Raw genomic sequence first — 20,254 nt, 5'->3', positions numbered from 1 at the left:
TATATAAATATTAAAAATATGTATTTTATATAGAATATATATTTTTTATATATATATATATAATACCACCTTTTCAAACCCTCTAGGCTCAGCTACCTTCCCTCTTTCTTTCTGCTTGTCTTACTGACGTTTAGGTCATTGTATATATACAATGTATATATACCATATAGAGAGAGAGTGTATATACATGTGTGTGTGTATACACAATATATATATACACAAAAATGTATAACTACACTATAGTTGGTAGTAGTATGGTAGAGAGAGAAAATGCTGTTTAAACAGGGTTAAACACTTTAAGAAAAACAGTAAAATAATCTACCAGGGATGAACAACTTCAACAAACCTTGAAAAACCACCTGGGGATCCCCAAGCTTGACAGAGGACATACTTGAAGCTACTGAGAGAGTACTGTGTGGGTTTCTAACCAGCAGAAAAATTATTTTACAAACTGTAAGCTTATTAAGCTAACAATCTCTGGGCCTGATAGCAAAACTCCTCAGTGATCCCCTTAGTCAGGAATCAACCCCAGTTGCAATTGACTGAATTTTCAAGAATTGGTTTGGTAAGACAGAGTTCATTTCAATAATTTCCAGCATCACTATTACTATCCTATCAGAGTGCCAGAATACCCCTGACTGATTGGGCATCTCTAACCATGCCAGCAGCCATCAGTGTGAGACTCAGGGTTAAGGAAGTTTAACATACTTTGTGCTGGCACCCTGGGTTTGCTCACACGTGCTTTACATATACAGTTTATCAGCATCAAAAGAATTCAGAAAGTGCCAAGGCTTCTTTAATAGTCATAGTTTCAGAGTTACCAAATAGCTTCCCATTGGAATAAAGTATTTTGCATTATAACATTACTTTTAATAACATCTGATCTATTGTCTTTACTGGATTTCATATGATTGCTAAGCTTAAGTCATTAGGACTTTTTCTGTTATGTGTTCATTTGACCACTTAATTTGGAAACTTATTTTACAACCTCTTTAATCTTTTAGATATTCTACAGAATGATGTAAAAAAAAACCAACCCTGACATTTTGTACAGCTTTAACAATACTGATCAGAACCATATAGCCAAATTTTAAGTCTACATTGCATTATTTATATTTCAAACTCTCAGCTCTTCTAGGAATTCTTTTGCTGTTATACTTCAAAGGTTTGTAAGAAGTTATAGGAGGTTTGACCATTTCTGAAGAAGAACTTAGAACAGGAAAACCATTTAACATCACACAAAGTATTGTTTAAGAGGCCTGGGGTTTTGTATTTCCTTCAACATTAAATAACCGTACTGCAGGCTTTATCCCTTATAAGTACTTAGCTGAAATCTCCTGAGCACAGGAGTTCTATACTTATACGTAGGGAGCCTCAGTAACTCGGGCAACATACAAAGCTTGACTTTTTTGCATACTAAACAATTGAATTTCTCACGCTATCTTTTTCAACCTCAAATTTGGTCGAGGCAGAAAGTATTTATCCATATGTCAAAGACTTCTGAATACCGAGGAGCACAACACATGCACCCTATTCTCCTCCAGGAGTCTAAATCTACATGGAATGTGTGAAGCATCTGATGGACAGATCAGTGTACTGCACAAAACAGAGTGGTTTTCTCTCGCTTAAAAATCAATTTTTTACTTATGCCTGTTTTCATCCTGTATTTTCATCATCTTTCTCTCAGAAAAAACAGCGGATACTCAAAATAGTGGCTTACTATTTGATACTTTGTCATATTTAAGTTTTGGCAATTGGCTTTAGTCATGGGAAGAGCTTTATATTACATTAGAGTTGACCTTGCATAGTCTCCAAATGAACTACTTTTCAAAAACAGTATGGATTTGAAGACGATTGTCAGATTAATTTGTACCACCAACTGACTTGGCCAGCTACCATCCTTCAGTGTAGGTAAAGTAATTAACAAGTATATTTCTAGAGTACTGGAACATAAGCTCTTGTCATAAAGGAGGTCAGAGCAGATTACTCTCCAGAAAGCAAACTGATGGATGGAAGGCTTCACCTCGCCCCCTCCCTGATGTATTCTTGTCATTTTGCCAAAGTAAAATAAATAAATATAATCTCAGGAAAAAAAGAGGAAAATTAATGGTGTATGTACGTCATTTTGAAAAATCAAATCAGAGAAAAAAAATTCCAAAACCTTAGCCCTTCACAAGATACTACACACACTTGAAGTGAGAATAAGTGAGTGGGTAATAAAATAATGCTGCCACTTACTTTAGTGAGGTCATTATACTTTTTTTTCCCCACCAAATAATAGTTCACTTTGAAGAATTAATCAGATCTGCATAGAACTTTTCACAGCAAGTGTATAAAACTCTACTTCATGGACTTAGCCATCAAATTCTAAACTTAAAGGGATTCAAAAAGCTTTTCAAGTTCTTTACAATCCCCACTGGTTTTGTTTTTCTTTGTTTTTAATGTTATACACATCCAGTAGTAGCTGTAACATCAATTTAAGTGCAGTGTGCTTCATACTTCCAGGTAACTTATCCATGCCAGATCTTGCAGCCTGCGTAATCCCAGGTACTTTAATGGAGGTTCAGGAAGAGGCATCTCAGTAAGAATGATGGACTTTGCTACATTTCAGTGCTGGGTGAAATACTTCTGTCTTTTAACACAGCAGCTATCTGAAAGTGAGAGTAATGTTTCTTCTCTCACAATGCATGGGAGGACAAGCTGCGAAGTCTGTAGCTGGAGAACACTATCAAGAGACTCCCAGTTGACAGATTTCAACTAGAACACTAATTTTATTGCAGCTGGCTGCCAGCGGCTATGATTCTTAAACAAAAGGTTTTCTACAATGTTTCTCCACAGGCTGCAAGGAAACAAAAAATACACTTTGTCTTAAACTAGTATTACTGAAACCTGAAATAATAAAATGAATACTTTAAAAAAAAATGTTTCTCAAGTTTTAGTGCAACTAGTTAACAGCACTGTTGTAGTTCATAGCTATAAATTACTTTGCTATTTTGTAAGAAGAGTTAAGGTTTGAAGGATTATGAACATAATTTTTCAAAGCTCAGCTTCTTCTTTTTCTCTTTTAATAGTGGGATGGGTATTAGGAAAGCAGAGACTTCACTTCCTTTTCCCTGTCTCTAAAATATAGCTGCTTGTGATTCCAAATCATTTGAAGCAAAAGGAAAAACACCCAGTTAGAAACGTATCATGAAAAGTTAAGTCAGCACCACAGCCGCTGTCTTTCCTGCGTAGCTCTGTGGCCATGTGCTTTGCTTAACATCTCAGCCAGACAGGTGTCTGAATCTTAGAAGTGTCACTGCTTTGAATTTTTTATGAAATGGTAGAAGATTACTTGATACGCTTATTCATTTCACAAAGTAGGCAAGAGTGCTGGATATAGGAAAGAAAGCCTTTAAGATTGTAGACAGGGGAACTGGAGCAAGCGTATTAGTGGCAGGGCTGGCTTTCTCTTCTGTTCAAGGATGGGGAAGAAGACAGGACAAACCAGCAAATGTGACTACATTTAAGAAAATGATCACGCCACATGGTACGTTCTGACTGAAGTGGTTTTTGTTTGTTTCTCCCAAGTTATTTTTCTTCCCTACAGCTGTGCATTTAACACTTTTAGATTTATTACTGATGATGCTTCCACGACGCCAGTTTCTTAGAGAGTGACTAGCAGTACTGCAGTTCATCTTAAAACACATTTATCAAAATTGTGACATGATGCCTAGCAATAGCAGGGGACTAGACTCACTGACTGCAACAACACTTTTAGTCCAACTAGATCCCAGGGTGAGGTAGTTAAAAAACCCACCTTGAAACTCTTTCAGTTCAGAGGGGGAAAAAAAAGCAGTGCAAATGATGCCTGCAGCACTTTCTGTTAAAAACATCTTGGCTGCAGCTACTCAAGATATTAAAATACATTGGTACTTCTTCTGGTATTCTTCTAAGGCCAAGTTAGAATCACACTCTTCAAATGTCCTGCCACTGCAAAGGGCTTTCAGATTAGTAAATCTGTAAACCAGAGCTAAGCATAAACCGTGTCCGCTATAGTCATCTAGGGTTATACAAAGTACATATATATTAATGTACTTTCAGGTTGACATAAAAAAGTAAATTTAGGCATAAAAAGAAAGGCAAACCATACCTACTAGATGGAAGAGTGTTTTCCTCACAGGAAGAACTGATAAACAAATTGTTAATTTAAATATTTATATGATCACTAGCAGGTGCTGATTACTGTCTGAGTAGATGGGGGTTACGCCTGGGCATCCCCAAAAGGTATAAGCATACTTTAGTAGTAGTAGGAATAGGAGATAACGCTTAGGGAACAAAAAAATATGCCATGTATTTAATATCCTGTCTGAAGACTCCTGTTGCTAGATTTTCATTTTGAATGGAAACACAAGTAATATGGAAAAAGCCTCCTGCGACCAGCATTCGCAAGCTGTCTGGCATGGAGTAAGACAGCATGGGGGCTGTGTGAAATTTTGAGGCATCTCAGTAGCTTTAACACTTCAAAGCCCTGTTAAGTTTTCTCCAAACAAAAACCTATCCCAACCTAAACTAAAGAAATACCGGTGTATTTACCAAGCAGCTAAACTACATTGTTCAGCTTATTTCTATAGTCTGTCAGTAAGGCTGACACCTTCCCTATCTCAGTTCTCATGGCTTGATCCATAGAGTCTGCATAATTCAACATCTTAGTAAGTCTTTAGGCAGTTTTGTAAGTTACCAAGCCTCTCTTTCTCCCACCAAACTTTATCAAGTAGATTGAAAATAGCAGTATTGCTGCAGGAAGGTTAAATTCACTAGCAACTAAACAGACAAAAAGGCCACTGAGATATCTATTTGTTTACAGAAAAGAAGTGCTTTGTTTTACCCTATAATGTTACGGACAGCATGTCAAAACTTTGCAAAACAGAGATATATTTAGATACATAGCAGTATACAAAATCTATACTAACTATACCCCACCAGGGAAACAGTATTTAAAAAAAAAAAGTTACATGATTGCAGACAACTTCATAATTTTCAGTTTGGACTCACCTTGTGACAACAATTCACCTATCTAAACAAACAAACAAAACAATCCTTCAGTGGGGAAAGATTAACTAAATCTCAAATTAGACATTGGTTTTACTTTACAATAAGGTATTGGAAAGCATTGTAGGACTGTAAACTAATGTCTTAAAGAGTTACTTACATAATATTGTCATCTCTCATGGAAGTATGAAATATAAAAGCCCTTACTTTGCACTCATTATCTTAAACTGGTGCTCTGGCATTGATGTTATTCTCAGGTTGTTTTTTTTGTTTTTCTCATTTGTATATTTTCATGTACAGAGAGGTAAATTTAGAATCCAGATTACATGGTATTAAGCATGGGATATTCAACTTCACTATATGCACTTTCATGGATAGATATATATAGGTACGGAACACATCTAGGTACTGTTTTCATCTTCATCTCCATAGTTTCCTTGTTAACTTTACTTTTTGGATTAAATATCTACTGGTAATTGAATGATGACAAACTATCATCAACCACTTACACATCCTGTATGTCATGAACAACTTGTGCACACTGTTGTATTGAATTAATTGTTTCTAATCCCAGGTACATTAGAAACAGCTCTGAAAAACTAGACACATCTAACGATTGTTAGTTGGCCCTGCACAACCCTTACTATTGAACCCATGTAGAAACTAGAAGAGAAGGAAAAAAAAAGAGGACAGTAGAAACTAGAAGAGAAGGAAAAAAAGAGGACAGTAAGATATTTGAAATATACTTTTCTGCTTAATACTGCTGAAGTATCTTTTACAAAGGGAATGAATATGACAACAAAATTCCTACAGAACCATTTAATCCTTTCAGGAGATAAACATAAATGTATTGCTTCAGTGCCATTTGAATGACCTGTAGACTTGCAACTAATTATTTCTTTTGTTTTCCCTCACTAAGAAGTTAAGCTATACCCTTGCTCTTGCTTGCAAACTTGTTTTACTTCTAGTTCCATTCTGAAAACCTGCCCAGAACACGAACATATGTGTGTGCTAATGCACATGCATGTGCACGCACGCGCACACACACACACTGTTCTATTGAGTTAATGCTTCTGAGAAAATAAATCAGTGAAAATCTCTGAGCACTAATCTATTGATTAACTTAGAGGGCATTAAATTAGAGGGCACTATCTGCAACTAGACATCAAGCAAAATAAGGGTCTTAGAATGTACCATCATTCTGGACTTCGGTAGATTTTTTAGTACTACAAAAAAAGCTCAACAGATTTACTACACACATGCAACATGTGCCCATAAAGTCTGGGGAAAAAGAAACCTCTATAGTCATTATAAGTAATATCTGTACAAATGTGGAACCATGTCCAATTTATAGAAATAATTTTTCTAAAATTTAATAAGTTTACCAATTTAATAATTTAGAAAAATGTGGTAAAGTTATTGAAGGTAGTGTTATAATGTGAATATATAAATCATTAACTTTTTTTAAAGGTCCTGGAGCTTTAACCAGTTTCTTAAACAACTCATTAGTCCTTTTTCATTTAGCACAATGATTACAAGAAGTACAGAGCACATACTTGTATCTATATCTTGTAGCAGAATGATATATCTCATGGCCTTACTCTCAAAAGACGATTGAGGAACTTTACAAAGAAAAAAGTAGAAGTGGGGATTTTTGGTTGAGTAATTGTTTCTTCTCAATTTAAATTGCTATTAAGAAAGCAAATCCACAGAGAATGTAGAGCAGTTGATAATGGCATTTCTAAAATTTTCATTTTTGTAAACATTTTGAGGAGTTTTGCAATTTAAAAGATCGATGGAAGTAATGTATAAATAGGGAGTAAATAAAGAGCAGTATTATAACTAGACAAAAATGCAAGGAAGACAGCCAGTGCCCAAGTGCGACTAAGTACCATTTTAAATGCACAAAAACATCATTTATTTTAGAACTGGTGTGAGATGTTGCCTTGAATGAAATCATAGTTCTTCACTCAACCCTACAAATGCTAAGCAAGATCATCCTGTTCATATTACCTAATTGTGTACTCCATCCATTCAATTGCTTCACAAAAGACATTGTCACTTCCAAAAGTTGTTCATAGCTCTTCCAAACAGTTTATGGATTTGAAAGAAAAATCTCTGCTTGTTAGATAGGCCAGTATGAGGTCCTTCAAAGTACATACCATTAGGGTCCATGTAACAAACTTTAAATTTAATTTGTATATGATAAGAAAATCCATTTGAGGGTTCGGCCTTTTTGTTTTGGTTTGGGTTGTTTTGTTTTGTTTCGTTAGTAAGTTCAAAGACTTGTAGGGGTAAGAAATTAAAGATGGTTAGTGTAAGTTATATATACAGTATCTCACCTTAAAGCTTCAAACTTTTGAAGTAAAAAGTTTTTGCTGTCAAAAGTTTCTTGATCAAATGGGGGGGGGGGAAAGAAGCTAAGCTCTAAAGGAAGAATTCACAAACAGAACGAGATTACTGGCAAATTCTTTTAAAAATATTTAAATATTAAGTCATTATAAGCGAGGAGTCCTGACATAAAATATGCAATCTGCATGAGAAGTCACTTGAGAAAAGTAATAAATTTCCTGACAAACAGGAGGACACAAAATAAACACAACAGCTTCACTGCTGGTATTTCCAGTTCCAGCTGTTCATGCAAATGCAGCTATTACACTAGGACTGTGCACCATCATTGTTATGTTTTTTCATTATTTCCATTGTCAGGCAGTGTCATTCACACATCTCTCTGCACTAATTTTTATTTATGAGGGAATCTTTAGTTAAACATGATACACAGTTGTAATACTATTACTGCAAAGAGTCAATCATCAATATTTCAGAGATTTTGCTTAGATGATACCAGTACGATTGCTATCAAAAGAGTATTTTGTCACTAGAAAGGTTCTGACACCTGGATGTAAGCTCCCTAGGAGTTATGTAGCAAACAAGGAGGTAAGGTACTAATCTAACTAGCAAGATACAAAGTCAGGCAGCATTATGAATAACTTACTATCAGCTTCCATCAAAGATCCGCAGCCCTTGTGTACCTACGGACGGGATACAATGACCACTTTTGGCCCCTGTGTACAGGACAGCAACAAATCGCAGAGCCCAGAGGAAGGTCATTGAATGGCTTGGTAACTTGAACATGTGACATATCAAGGAAAACTGAAGGAACTGGATTTGTTTAGCCTGTAGAAGAGAAAGCTAAGGAAAGATCTGATTGCAATCCTCACCTACCTAAGAGAAGTTATAATGAAGGCAGAACCAGGGTCTTCTCCATAATGCACCTTAGTAAGACAGAGGCAACAATCACAAGCTGCAACAAGGAAAACTTCCAACTGGATGTAAAGCAAAAATTCTTCATGAAAGGAGCATTTAATTGCTGGAAAATCTTGCCTTGGAAGGCTGTGAAAACTCCATTCCTGGAGGGTCTCAAAACTCACCTGAAGAACATCCTGAGCAATGAGATATGCCACTGAGGCTAGCCCTGGTTTGAGCAGAGGGTGGACCAGGTGGCCTGTGGAGGTCCCTTTTAGTCTAAATTGGACATGACATACTTTGTTGCGGGAGGAGAGGACATCTGGTTTAACAACGCAGCATCTCAAGCAGACACTTGTGCCACAAAATACTACAGTGTTCACTTATATATAAACAGCTTGGTTTGTAATGATGATCCTGAGGATTAATTTTAAAATGTTTCTAAAGTTACTTAAGTGCGTGACAATTCTAGTTACAGCTTCCATTTTTTGGACTAGTTTTGTCTAGGTCTTACATGAAGGTAAGAATGACAGTGCATCCCATTGATAAGGCAAAAGACCCAACCAAACCCCATTTTCCTGACAGAAACCCACAATTTCTATGCAGTGTATTAAAATCTATGTTTCTGTGCAACATTATTGTAAAGGGGTGAGGTAAAGGATATCAAAGTGATATGGAAGAATGAAGGAGTAGAGGCACCAAACAAATATATCATAGTACTACAATAGGAAATGCACATGAAAAATTCAAGTAGTTTGAATCATTCTTCTAGTCAGCACCCTACAATTACATTTGCAAAACTGTACTAGGTTCAGGGTCTCAGGCTGAACGCAATTTTTGGAGGGTCATAGGGAATGTTATGCTACAGATATGAACTGGGTAGGAACGGAGAGACTGAAAAGCTGACCAGACACTTCAAGCATTATCATTGCCCTTTTGTCTCTTGCTTTGGACACTTCAAAGATCTTCTACCACTAGTGAGGATGATAACTAGAAATTTCATTTGTTAAGAAGATGCTCGTTGTGATGATTCCTAGGAGTTTAAGACAGTGCACAACTTACTTTAATGTGGTTATCATTCTTTGCACTGACATGATGTTGGCAGTTTAAAAATGGAGTAAAAATTAATTTAAAGAAGTGCTAAGTGCTTAGAGAATGACTTCACAGCCCTTTGAAACATCCTTTATTGTAGGAAATACTGACTCCTTACTTCCTTATGACAAGGTTGTGCCAAGAACAGGAAGAAGTGATCCATGACTGGCAGCCAGCTTCTAATGTCACACTAAACTCTGTTGGTGGTCTTAAAAGTTGATAGTGCCATACTAGATTAAAGAAAGCATTTAAGATTGGCTTTGTTTTTCCATGAACAATACAGGTGCTGAACTTTCATTGTTCTGAACAGTGCGCTGAGTGGTATTTGAAACTTTGAGGTGTTGTCATTTACTGTAATTTTTTCTTTAAAAGTAATATGAAAGCATACCTAAAAGTGAAGTGGATTTGATCCCATTGGAGTAACAGTGCCAGACTTAGCTGACTTAGAAAACTTATGAATAATTTAATTAAGTGTTCCTGAGCTTGGAGTTAGGTGCATAGGTTCAGATCCAAGAAGTATTTAGGCATCTCAGACACTACTGTTTGGTAGTAGTACAAAAGCTATTTTATTCTTAGTGAAAGTTTTCTGAATTTTTTTGTTTGTTTTGTTTTGCTTTGGTTTTTTCCTAGCATAGAGTAATAAGACATAATACATAAATATTAACAGCCAGCTTTTGTCAGATAGCATTAGTTTCTGAAAACACTAGCTCTAAAAATTTTTGACTGAATTAGTTATGCTTGATTTTAAGCATATTGCTCATTATCCACCTTCAGCACATTTTAAATCCTTCAGAACAGTCACAGATTAATACTGTTTTGGGAAGCTTTGAAGAAAATCTGTGCTTTAGCACTTCAATGGAACTTTGGTAGTTTGGGATAAAATTCCCACATATAATTCATGATTTTTCAACTCCATGGTTAAGGCATCTATCCTAATTTGCATCAGTCATACCTGGAAAGAGTTAAAAGAAAGAGAGGTTTATTGTGTCCTAGGGAAAATTTCTCGCTGTAGACCTGATGATCTTATCTTTCATATCCCTTGTGAGTCTTTCAGAATGCACAACTACTTGTTATTCCCCTTCTCCTCCAAAGTAATTAAATATGTAAAAGCTGGCATGAGACATGTTAGAGATGGAAAATGATTGATATTTCCTGAGATAATAGTTGTCTTGCTAAAATTTTTCTTTATCTTTAAATCAATATTTTTTATAAAAAATTCTAATTCTTGATCCAATCAATTAAATTATTGAAGAGAATGATTATCGATTTTTCTGAGTTCATTCTAAAGCTGAATGCTGGAGCAAAATCTAGTTAAGGTGAAAAAGTAATACATCTAGGAAGTTGTCAGATAATTAAATCTTTGAAATGCATTTGTATATTAATAGGTTTATCTAAACTCAGTGTTTTAGTATATACAGAAAAATGTTTAACAAATATTATCCAATAGCTACTTGGAAAAAGTATGGCTGATTTCATACAACAGTTTAAAATGTTGGGTTTTTTTACTCTTTAATTGAAAATCAGGTTACACTTTCAAAAGTATTTTAAAATGTTGATTTGGAAGTTTTATGTCAGGGCCCTGAGGGCACTGTTCGACCTTTCTGTTCGACCTCTGCCTAGCCTCCCCCGGGGTATTTCACCCCCCAACCATTGCCCAGGACGCCATTTCAGCCCAGCTTGGGGCCTTCAGTCCCTGCCCCAGAGATGCTGCAGCAGTGCTGGTCCCCATCTCTGTTTCTGGCTTCTCATTTACATTTCTTGCTTGGTCCTGGTCCTGGCTTGATCCCCCACCATTGCCTGATGCTCCTTGGCCTACCAACAGGACACATCGCTGTCCCCCCAACTCTGCTCCCCTGGCTGAGCCCATTGGTGAGGACATTGCCCGTCCACATTGCAGCCACCCTCAGCTCCCGGCTCACCAACCCTTGAGGAGCAGCCCCACTCTTGCCACTACTTAACAACTTCGAAATTCATGGAATGATTTTTGATCTAACATAACCCAATAATCACCTGATAAACTTCAGCTGTCTATAGATATTTAATTACTTCCAGAGTAATGTTGTCGTGGTTTAACCTCAGTGGCAACGGAGCACCACGCAGCCGCTCGCTCACTCCCCCCCCAAGTGGGATGGGGGAGAGGATCGGAAGGGTAAAGGTGAGAAAACTCGTGGGTTGAAATAAAGACAGTTTAACAGGTAAAGCAAAAGCTGTGCGTGCAAGCAAAGCAAAACAAGGAATTCATTCACTCCTTCCCATGGGCAGGCAGGTGTTCAGCCATCCCCAGGAAAGCAGGGCTCCATCATGCGCAACGGTTACTTGGGAAGACAAACGGCGTCACTCCAAATGTCCCCCCCTTCCTTCTTCTTCCCCCAGCTTTATATACTGAGCATGACGTCACATGGTATGGAATATCCTTTGGGCCAGTTTGGGTCAGCTGTCCTGGCTGTGCCCCCTCCCAGCTTCTTGCTGGCAGGGCATGGGGAGCTGAAAAGTCCTTGACTAGTGTAAGCACTACCTAGCAACAACTAAAACATCAGTGTGTTATCAACATTGTTCTCACCCTAAATCCAAAACCCAGCACTGTGCCAGCTACTAGGAAGGAAATTAACTCTATCCCTGCTGAAACCAGGACAAATGTACATAGAATAGGATTTCCAATGCATTGGTTGGTGGGAATTCTTGATTTACACTATCAATCACAGTGATTTATGATTTAATGATTTAATTTACTTTAATGATTTAATTATTTATTTCCTTTTGAATGGGCTCTTTAAGTTAATTTTAGCTCGCTTACTCAATCAAGTCCTCATTTGCCAACTAATAAAGTATGTTTTTAAGTTCAAGAGCACTTTAAAGAAGGAACATAAGACATTTTGGTTATTTGAAGTTTAAAAAGTTGTGCATATCTAATATTCTGTTCAATAATTAACACTGACCACTTAACTAATTACACTGTACATAGCTTTTGTAATGAAATGAGAAACTTGGCCCAACACAAGCTGGCACATTCTAGTGGCAACAAAAGTGTCAGGAAAACTCATTCCCCAAACTGAAAAAAAGAAAAAACTCTTTTGTTAACTGGAATTAAAAAGTTTGTTTTCTGAATGATAAATATTTTAAAATTATTAATTTTTTATAATCAGAGTGGCCAACTACAGAGTGTCAGAAAAGCCTGACAGAAACCATCTGTATCTGTATGATTATAAATCTGCATGCATATTGTAATGCATCTGGCTGGAATGGAGTTAATTCTCTTCATAGCAGCCCCTATGGTGCTGTTTTGGATTTGTAACCAAAACAGTGTTGATAACACACCAGTGTTTTGGCTATTTCTGAGCAGATTTTGCACAACATCAAGGCTTTCTCTTTTTCCCACTCTGCCCCACAGAGCAAATAGGGGGTGCACAAAAAGTTGGGAGGGAACAGCTGACCAGAACTGACCAAAGGGATATTCAATACCACGTAATGTTGTGCTCAGCAATAAAAGCTTAGGGAAAGGAGGAGGAAACGAGAACATTTGTAGCTGCCTCCTGATGGGAAGTAGTGAGTAAATTCCTTATTTCGCGTTGCTTGTGCGCACAGCTTTTCTTCACTTATTAAGCAGTTTCTATCTCAACTCACAAGTTTTCTCACTTTTGCTTTTCTGATTCTCTCCCCTATCCCTCCCCAGCTGGGGAGAGACCAACTGGCTGGGGGGCGTGCTTAGCTGCTGGCCAAGGTCAACAAAATATATATATATATGTATATACACCTACGTATGTTTTCATAAGCTTTGCACTTCCTTATTTGCAGTTTGTTCTCTGAGCCATTAGAGTGAAGACAGTTCACCTTCTAAACTTTTTTCCTGAAGCTCCATATTCTAGAAAGCTTTAACATTTGTGGTGGGATTTACCGTTTGTTTGTTTTGTTTTGTTTTGTTTTGCTTGACATTAAGTTTTCTCATGTAAACATTTATCTGAGAAACTTTAAGGATGTTGTAGGAATCATAATTTGAGTTCCAATGTTAAAATACTCCAGCAGAGTTTCCAGCAGATTAACATAACTAGAGAAATAAAATGAAGTTATTCAGACTTGATTGTAAATTACCTGACAGTGTCACCTCTGAAAGATGTCTCCAAATTATTGGATCCCTCTTTAATGGTTGAATCATTTCCCTGTTATAATTAATGGTAGCTTCAATTAACAGTACCTAACTACCTGAAGAGTTTCAATTTTGTCAGTTAACAGTTTTGCATGAAGATAGCCAAGGGTTTCAACACGCAAAAGGTGTTTGTGAAAGCAATTGAGTTTTCTACAAAATGTCTATAGTGCTTTTAGCCACATCCTCACAGTTCTCCACTTTTAACTATTGCTTGTCCTGAGGCAATAGTGAAAAAACAATATATGCAGGTGATCCCAGTAGTGCTGTATGGGCATATATATAAAATTTTCTTCTGATCATCCCAATTAAATAAGGGTGAAACAAAATCTTGTTTTGAGGCTCCCAGAGAAGTCACAATAGAGCTTGAGAGAAACCTGAGGTATGTTAGTTTATGTACGAACTGAAAACAAATCTTCTGCCTAGAAAAGATATATTGGGCATTTGGGTATTATATTTTACTTTGAATTTGCCATATAGTAGTCAATATTTTAGAGTTAAATATTTGGCAAAAAATTAGGTTAGGAAGAATACAATATGTCACATACTTCTATATGGAATCTTAATGTTGTCATTGACATTGAAAAAACAGATATTGTATCTCTAAAAAAATTATTATTATAAAATAAAATGTATTTTTGTTTGTTTAATAAATGAAGTTAAGCTGATGATAACATTAATTTGCATACATTTTCCCGCAGCAGGATTTTGTTGCCATGTTTTCTTTACGTATTGTCAGCTTAATATCACATCCTTTGGTTAAAAGCATATATAATCTGTACAATTATTTTATACAACATCACCAACTTTGCGCTTTATTAGATTAAATTTGATTTAAACTGTGTTGCTTCAGTACTACAGTAACTCTTGAATGTATTCAATGAATACCTCAGTTTTTAGAAGTCCTTCCTTTAAAATCATCCTTCAGTTTCTGTCCGCTGAGGTGGTGTGTTATAAATACTAAGAGTAATACTAAGAACTGTGCTACATATCCTGCACTGACACAGATATTTTCTGTATAATATTCTCTTACTCTTTAGAATAATTTATTTTCTTTTTGAATCAGCACTTGGTGTACTTTGGAAGAATGGGACATTCTCAGAATTACATGGGTAATAAAAATTCAAGGTCTTGAATTCTTGCTTTTAGCTTTAGTCTCAGTGAATTTCACTGCACAGAGTGATGAAGTACGTCTGGAGTTAATGGTGTGCAATCCCAGTACCTTAGGAGTGATGTAACATGAAATATTTACCTAGCTCTTTTCTACTTCCCCCACCATGACACACAAACACCAAAATGTTTAAGTACTGGCTACCACAAAGCAATCTTTATATTATATAGAAGAAAAGGTATTTTTATGTTCATACTGGGGAGAAGAATACACCTGCCCTGTCTTATGCTGTTGCCTTCAGAAAATCAAATAGAATAAACAGCAACAAGTTATATACTAGGCAGCAGAAAAAGAAAAAAAAATCAGTTGTAAAAGTGTTGTTAACATTCAGAAAAACATAGATCTGCAACACCTTCAACAGAGACTCCTGGGACAGCTCTTGCTTGCAATCTGAGAAGCAACCTTCGTAGAACATCTTGTCCATCACTGCACTCCGAGCTCAGAATTACCCTTTGCACAGGAATCACAGGACCCACAGAATTTCTGGAACTCTGTCACGTCAGGCTGTGGTACTCACAAGCAGATTGATGCTTTATTCTGAAACAAGGTTGAGACCCGTCATTCTAACATGTAACTGCTAGGTCTCTGAAAAACCCATGAATATAGATCAGAAAGAATGACTAGGTGTAATCAGGATCCTAAAGATAGCACAGCAAGCTGACTTGCACTCTCTCCCATCCCCCCTCTTCTGTGACTCTCTGTCATCAGCCACATGCAAATATTTGGTGGGAAAATTCCTTCTTTTCCTCCCATCTAGACACACACAATTATCTTTTTCAATTGCTTTTATCATGTTTGTGAGCCACTGTCTTGAGTGCAAATCCAATTACTAAGGTAAATAAATAAAAGGCAGCTAAAATTCTTTCCGGTATATTGACAGGAAAAACTTCTATTTCTGTAAGTATTATCTTAAATAATATAAACAGGCCTGCCAATATTTTTTCTGTATAGAATTTAATGTTTCAATAAATAAGAAACATTCACCACTACTGGGATATTGTTTTAATATTCCAAAGGATTTTTAGGCAGGGTTCGTAGGGCTCCTGGCTCACAGCTGCAGGCAGCTAGACCTGTAGTCCCAACAGCCTGTAGAATAGCTAATTCACGTGCACTGATATCACTGAAGACTGCAGAACACATTAACACAAGTAGCAAACTCCAGATTTGAGAGTTACAGACTCCAGAACTGCAGTTACAAATCACACAGATAAGCAAAACATAACAGAGAAAACAAACTCCTGGCTTATGCACTGGTGGGGGAGCCCTTGTCTTCTGCAGTTGATTAGCTAGAATCCTAAAGCACAGAGTTGTTGCAGTAAAATTATGGTGCAAATAAACAATCAGGAAACAGTAATGAATTTTCCTGCGGCACCTTTGAGAGTACAGTAAATTGTCCTCCTAGATACTCTTCTCCCAGACTTAATATTCCACCTTTGAGATGACTCCTGTCCTGTTATAAAATTCCTTCCCTATTAGGCAAACTGCATCTTGACATAACTTAGGCTCTTTCTTTTTATTATTTCATTCAGGTGATCTTTTTAGCACTCCACTCACTCATATGTTAAAAAATTTTGTTCTTATTTTCTGTTGAAACCTATGTTACCAATAAAGGCACTGCTATACTCTGCTAAGTGTGATTTGGACTCATATTGTGATTGAAGTACATTAGTGTATCATTCTGCTCAATCAAAATTCCATGTAATATCAGATAACTTCAAATAAGTAAATTTGGTATTAAACATTATACTCTTCACATTTGGAACATCTAAAAGAACCCAGACAGTGAGTATTGGACTCTGACAACCTATTTCTAATCATTTCCACTGGGCTTTTAAAACACATCCTACCACATTTGAATAGTTACATGATTCCTGCCCCCCCTTCTTGTTACTCCCAAACACACTTAAAGAGACTCTATCTTTCTCAGTCATTACTGTGCTGAACTAGATAAGATTTTCAATTTTTTCTTAAAATAGGTGCTCCTTCCCTGATCATCCTAGCAGCCAATTACTACCCTTGTTGCAAGTTAACCCGGTTTTGAATATAGATAATCAGAACCACACAGAATATACTAATTGAGATGTTCTTTGTGTCTTGTGTACTTACCTATTGCCTCTCTCTACTGCAGATACTTTGACTGACAGATCTTAACACCACTTTTCCCTTATTTTTTTCCTACGTTGTTGCTTATAATGATCTTATGACTCAAAAAATATACTCAGATCTCTTGTTTTCTATCTGCTTCAACTAATGATGTATTTCTATATAGTAGAACTCCTCATTATTACTCCATTAGTCCATGACTTTGAAATTTTGTACTAAGAATTTTATTTCTTTTTCTACTAGAAAGCAGGTTCTAATTATTCTTGTAGTATTATCTCATTCTTCACAGCATCAGCAATACCTCTGAGTTATAAGCATACAATTCCTTCAGGACATTGAGCTCAACTTTACATATTTAAGCAAATTTCATTTTTTACACCGTCATTAAAAAGATCAAACAAAAAATAATGCTTCCATTGGAAACTGGCATCTTCCAGGACGCACTTTAGTGTACAGTTTTGCAAGAGAGAGCTTCAGTTCCACATCTAGTCCCTATTCAGGCCACTGTAACTAATGATAGCTTAAGTCTTAGATGGGCATATATTAGCCAGTAAATACACCTTGCCTTTTATCATTATTTATGTTATCTTCATTACCTTCACTTTTGTGAACAATTAGAGGACTGAATTGTCTTCAGAGAGAATTTGTGTTGCTACCCATAGACTCCTGGTACAGCATTATTAATTTGGAAGCTTGCAAAATTCTGGAAGCTATTTTCTGTGTACGGTACATGCATATGGCATCAATTTTATTATAGTTCTTAAAATCTAATCACAGAGAAGGCTGGGTCATAGTCTCCTTTTCAGCAATTGCTTTAAATATTTATCTGAAACAATTGTATTTCAGGAGATCTTTCATAATGATTCTGTTAGTTGTTTGGATTTTGCAAAGCCATGTCATTCTTTTTAATCATGTTTTGTCCATCAACAATCAACAATTGTCAATCTAAACAGAACTGCATTGCGAACAAAACTCTGTTTCTTAAAAGGTTGCAGTATTTCCTAGCTAAAATGCTCAGAAATGACTAATGATAATGTCAGTTTGTGGCAGGCTTAAAGAGATGTTTTTCAGGAAGGGATGACCACACTTCTTTAAAAATCATGCCCCCAGATGAGAACTCAGATAGGAAATCCAAAAGTCAGTAGTCTTGTCTGAAAATATTGGATTTCATATCTAGAAAAAATGGCCAAAACTTCAAGCCTGTCTACATGATTTATAATGCCAGTATTAGTCTAATGTCTAACCAGTTCAACTTCAAATTTTCACAATACTTGTATTATTTTTATTTTAAACTCTGCTGCTTAATCCAAACTATTGTTTAAAATCATGGCTTTTTTTCTTTTTTGCACTACGAGACCGGTGTTTCAACCACTTTGCATAGTAGGTTTTAAATCTCATCTTGTAACATAACAGTCGTAATGTAGAGAGAATTGAGGTTGTTACTTTACCTTTAGTCTGAAATGCTGTGAATTATTTTTTTTATTTGTCCTTTAAATTTATTTTGAATGGAACATTAGTTCCATCACTAGCAGTTAGGAGTAGCTGCAAGTTGGGAAAGTCAATAAAATTTTCTTGTGCCTTTGTCTTCAAAATCATCGTTTAGTGCAGGGACAGTGGAAAAAAAATAAAAAAGAAAAAGGTTTTAATAATGAACAATATTTTAGTGTATAATTACCTTTCCTTGTAAACAGCACAATGCAAAGTTCATGATTATTCAGACATGGTACTGCTATATAATGAAATTTAGATTCTGGCAAAGCACTGTTAATGGTGATTAATAAATAACAGCACAGGAACTGGGAATTCTAAAAAAGACAGAGCTCACAATTTGTAAACTGCCCTAGAACTTAAAAATGGCTTTTGATAAATTATAAACACTGGCAGGCCCACAGGGCTGAAATTCTCAACCCATAGTCTGGAGGATTTATTCCTGGTCAAGTTTTAAACTGTTGTTTGTCTGTTTCTGGCTGCTAAATTGAATTAAGACTGCAAAATAACTTTAAGCTAAAGCAGAACTATCTATTACAAACCAAGTCATTCAAAGCATGAAAACGCTACTTAAACAAAAGCATCACTTTAATTTTTTTAAATGTTTAAGAATCTATGAGTTTGTGGCAAAATCAGTCTTTCCAACAATGTTATCATATTAGAATAGTGTATCCTTTACTTTTCACAAGGATTCAACATTTAGTTACAAGCAAAATCATGTTTATCTTGCTTACGAATCAATAACATGCCTTTAAAAACAACCTTCTTTTGGTGAGGAAAGGTAGGGAGAAAATTAACACTGGTTGACAGTTGTATCAATAGTGAACCCCCGTACTGAAATAACCCATTAAACTTTTTTATTAGTATACTTCTACCATTCCTCCAAGTGACATTACAATGTGACCACCACAACGCTAGTTCTGCCACAAGGAAAAAGAAAATCTTATTCTGTAGCTCTCATACCTTTCCTTCCTTATGACAGTTTGAAAAATGGTACAGTTTAAAGTAGTAATAATGTTGTAGCACTATAAGGGTATAAAAGTTCACAATACAGTTTCTCCTCACAAACCTTGCTACAGTTTTTTATTGATACAATTTTTTCTGCAGGTTGTTTTTCCTTCTAGATTTCTTGATCCTTTTCTCACATTGTAGAAAATGCTGCTTAGATTTCTTAGCAGAGTCTGTAGAGTGGGTAGAAAATCCACTAGCTGCAGAAGCACCCAGGTCAGATGGTTCTAGTTCAGTGTGAACTTGGCCAATATGTTTCTGTGTCACTGTATCTAGAAATCCCATCTGTGAACCAGTCTAGCTTGTTCTTGAAACATAACAAGAGAGGAAAAAGTCCTTGCTCCCAGAAGTACGTGCCTACATTGCAGTACAAACACGGGTTTAGTCTGGTGGTTCTAGTATGACGGTAGCGAGGATTTCAAATGAGCTGGTAGCGCACAAGCGGTGATGGTGTGCACATGTGCTCTTAGTACTGCACAGAAAGTTAGAAAAGTCTGGTGTGTCTGTTGGTGCACTTTTGCCTATATTTTCAACACAAGTCAGTTTAGATCAACACAACAGGAGATCAGTAGCCCAGTTACCGGTGCTTTAATAACCAGGTATTTGCCCTTTTACTTTCCGCTGTTTTGATATGCCCAGCTGTCGATTTGTAGTTCAGTTTATATGGCCATTCTAGGCTAAAATCTCCAAAGAGTGTACCAGTGATATGTATGAAATGGGAAATTAGTATATATAAGAAATATGTAAATATAGATATTGCTATATAGATATAAGTATATACTAACATAAGTATATACTTGTATATAAGTATGTAAATATATGCTTATATAAGCGTATATAAGAAATATTATACACTGAGATAAGTGTTAGTTTCAGATTATGATAGAGAATGCATGTTCCATGCAGAGAAAAGCACAGGTGGATTTGCACATTAAAAAAAACCTAATTAAGTAAGAGGTACTAATATATAGCAGTAC

Source organism: Pygoscelis adeliae, unplaced genomic scaffold (assembly GCF_000699105.1).
Source record: "Pygoscelis adeliae isolate BGI_AS28 unplaced genomic scaffold, ASM69910v1 Scaffold86, whole genome shotgun sequence".
In the NCBI taxonomy this organism is placed as follows: Eukaryota; Metazoa; Chordata; class Aves; order Sphenisciformes; family Spheniscidae; genus Pygoscelis; species Pygoscelis adeliae.
The sequence above is the reverse complement of the archived record's forward strand: the minus strand, read 5'-3'. Positions refer to the sequence as shown.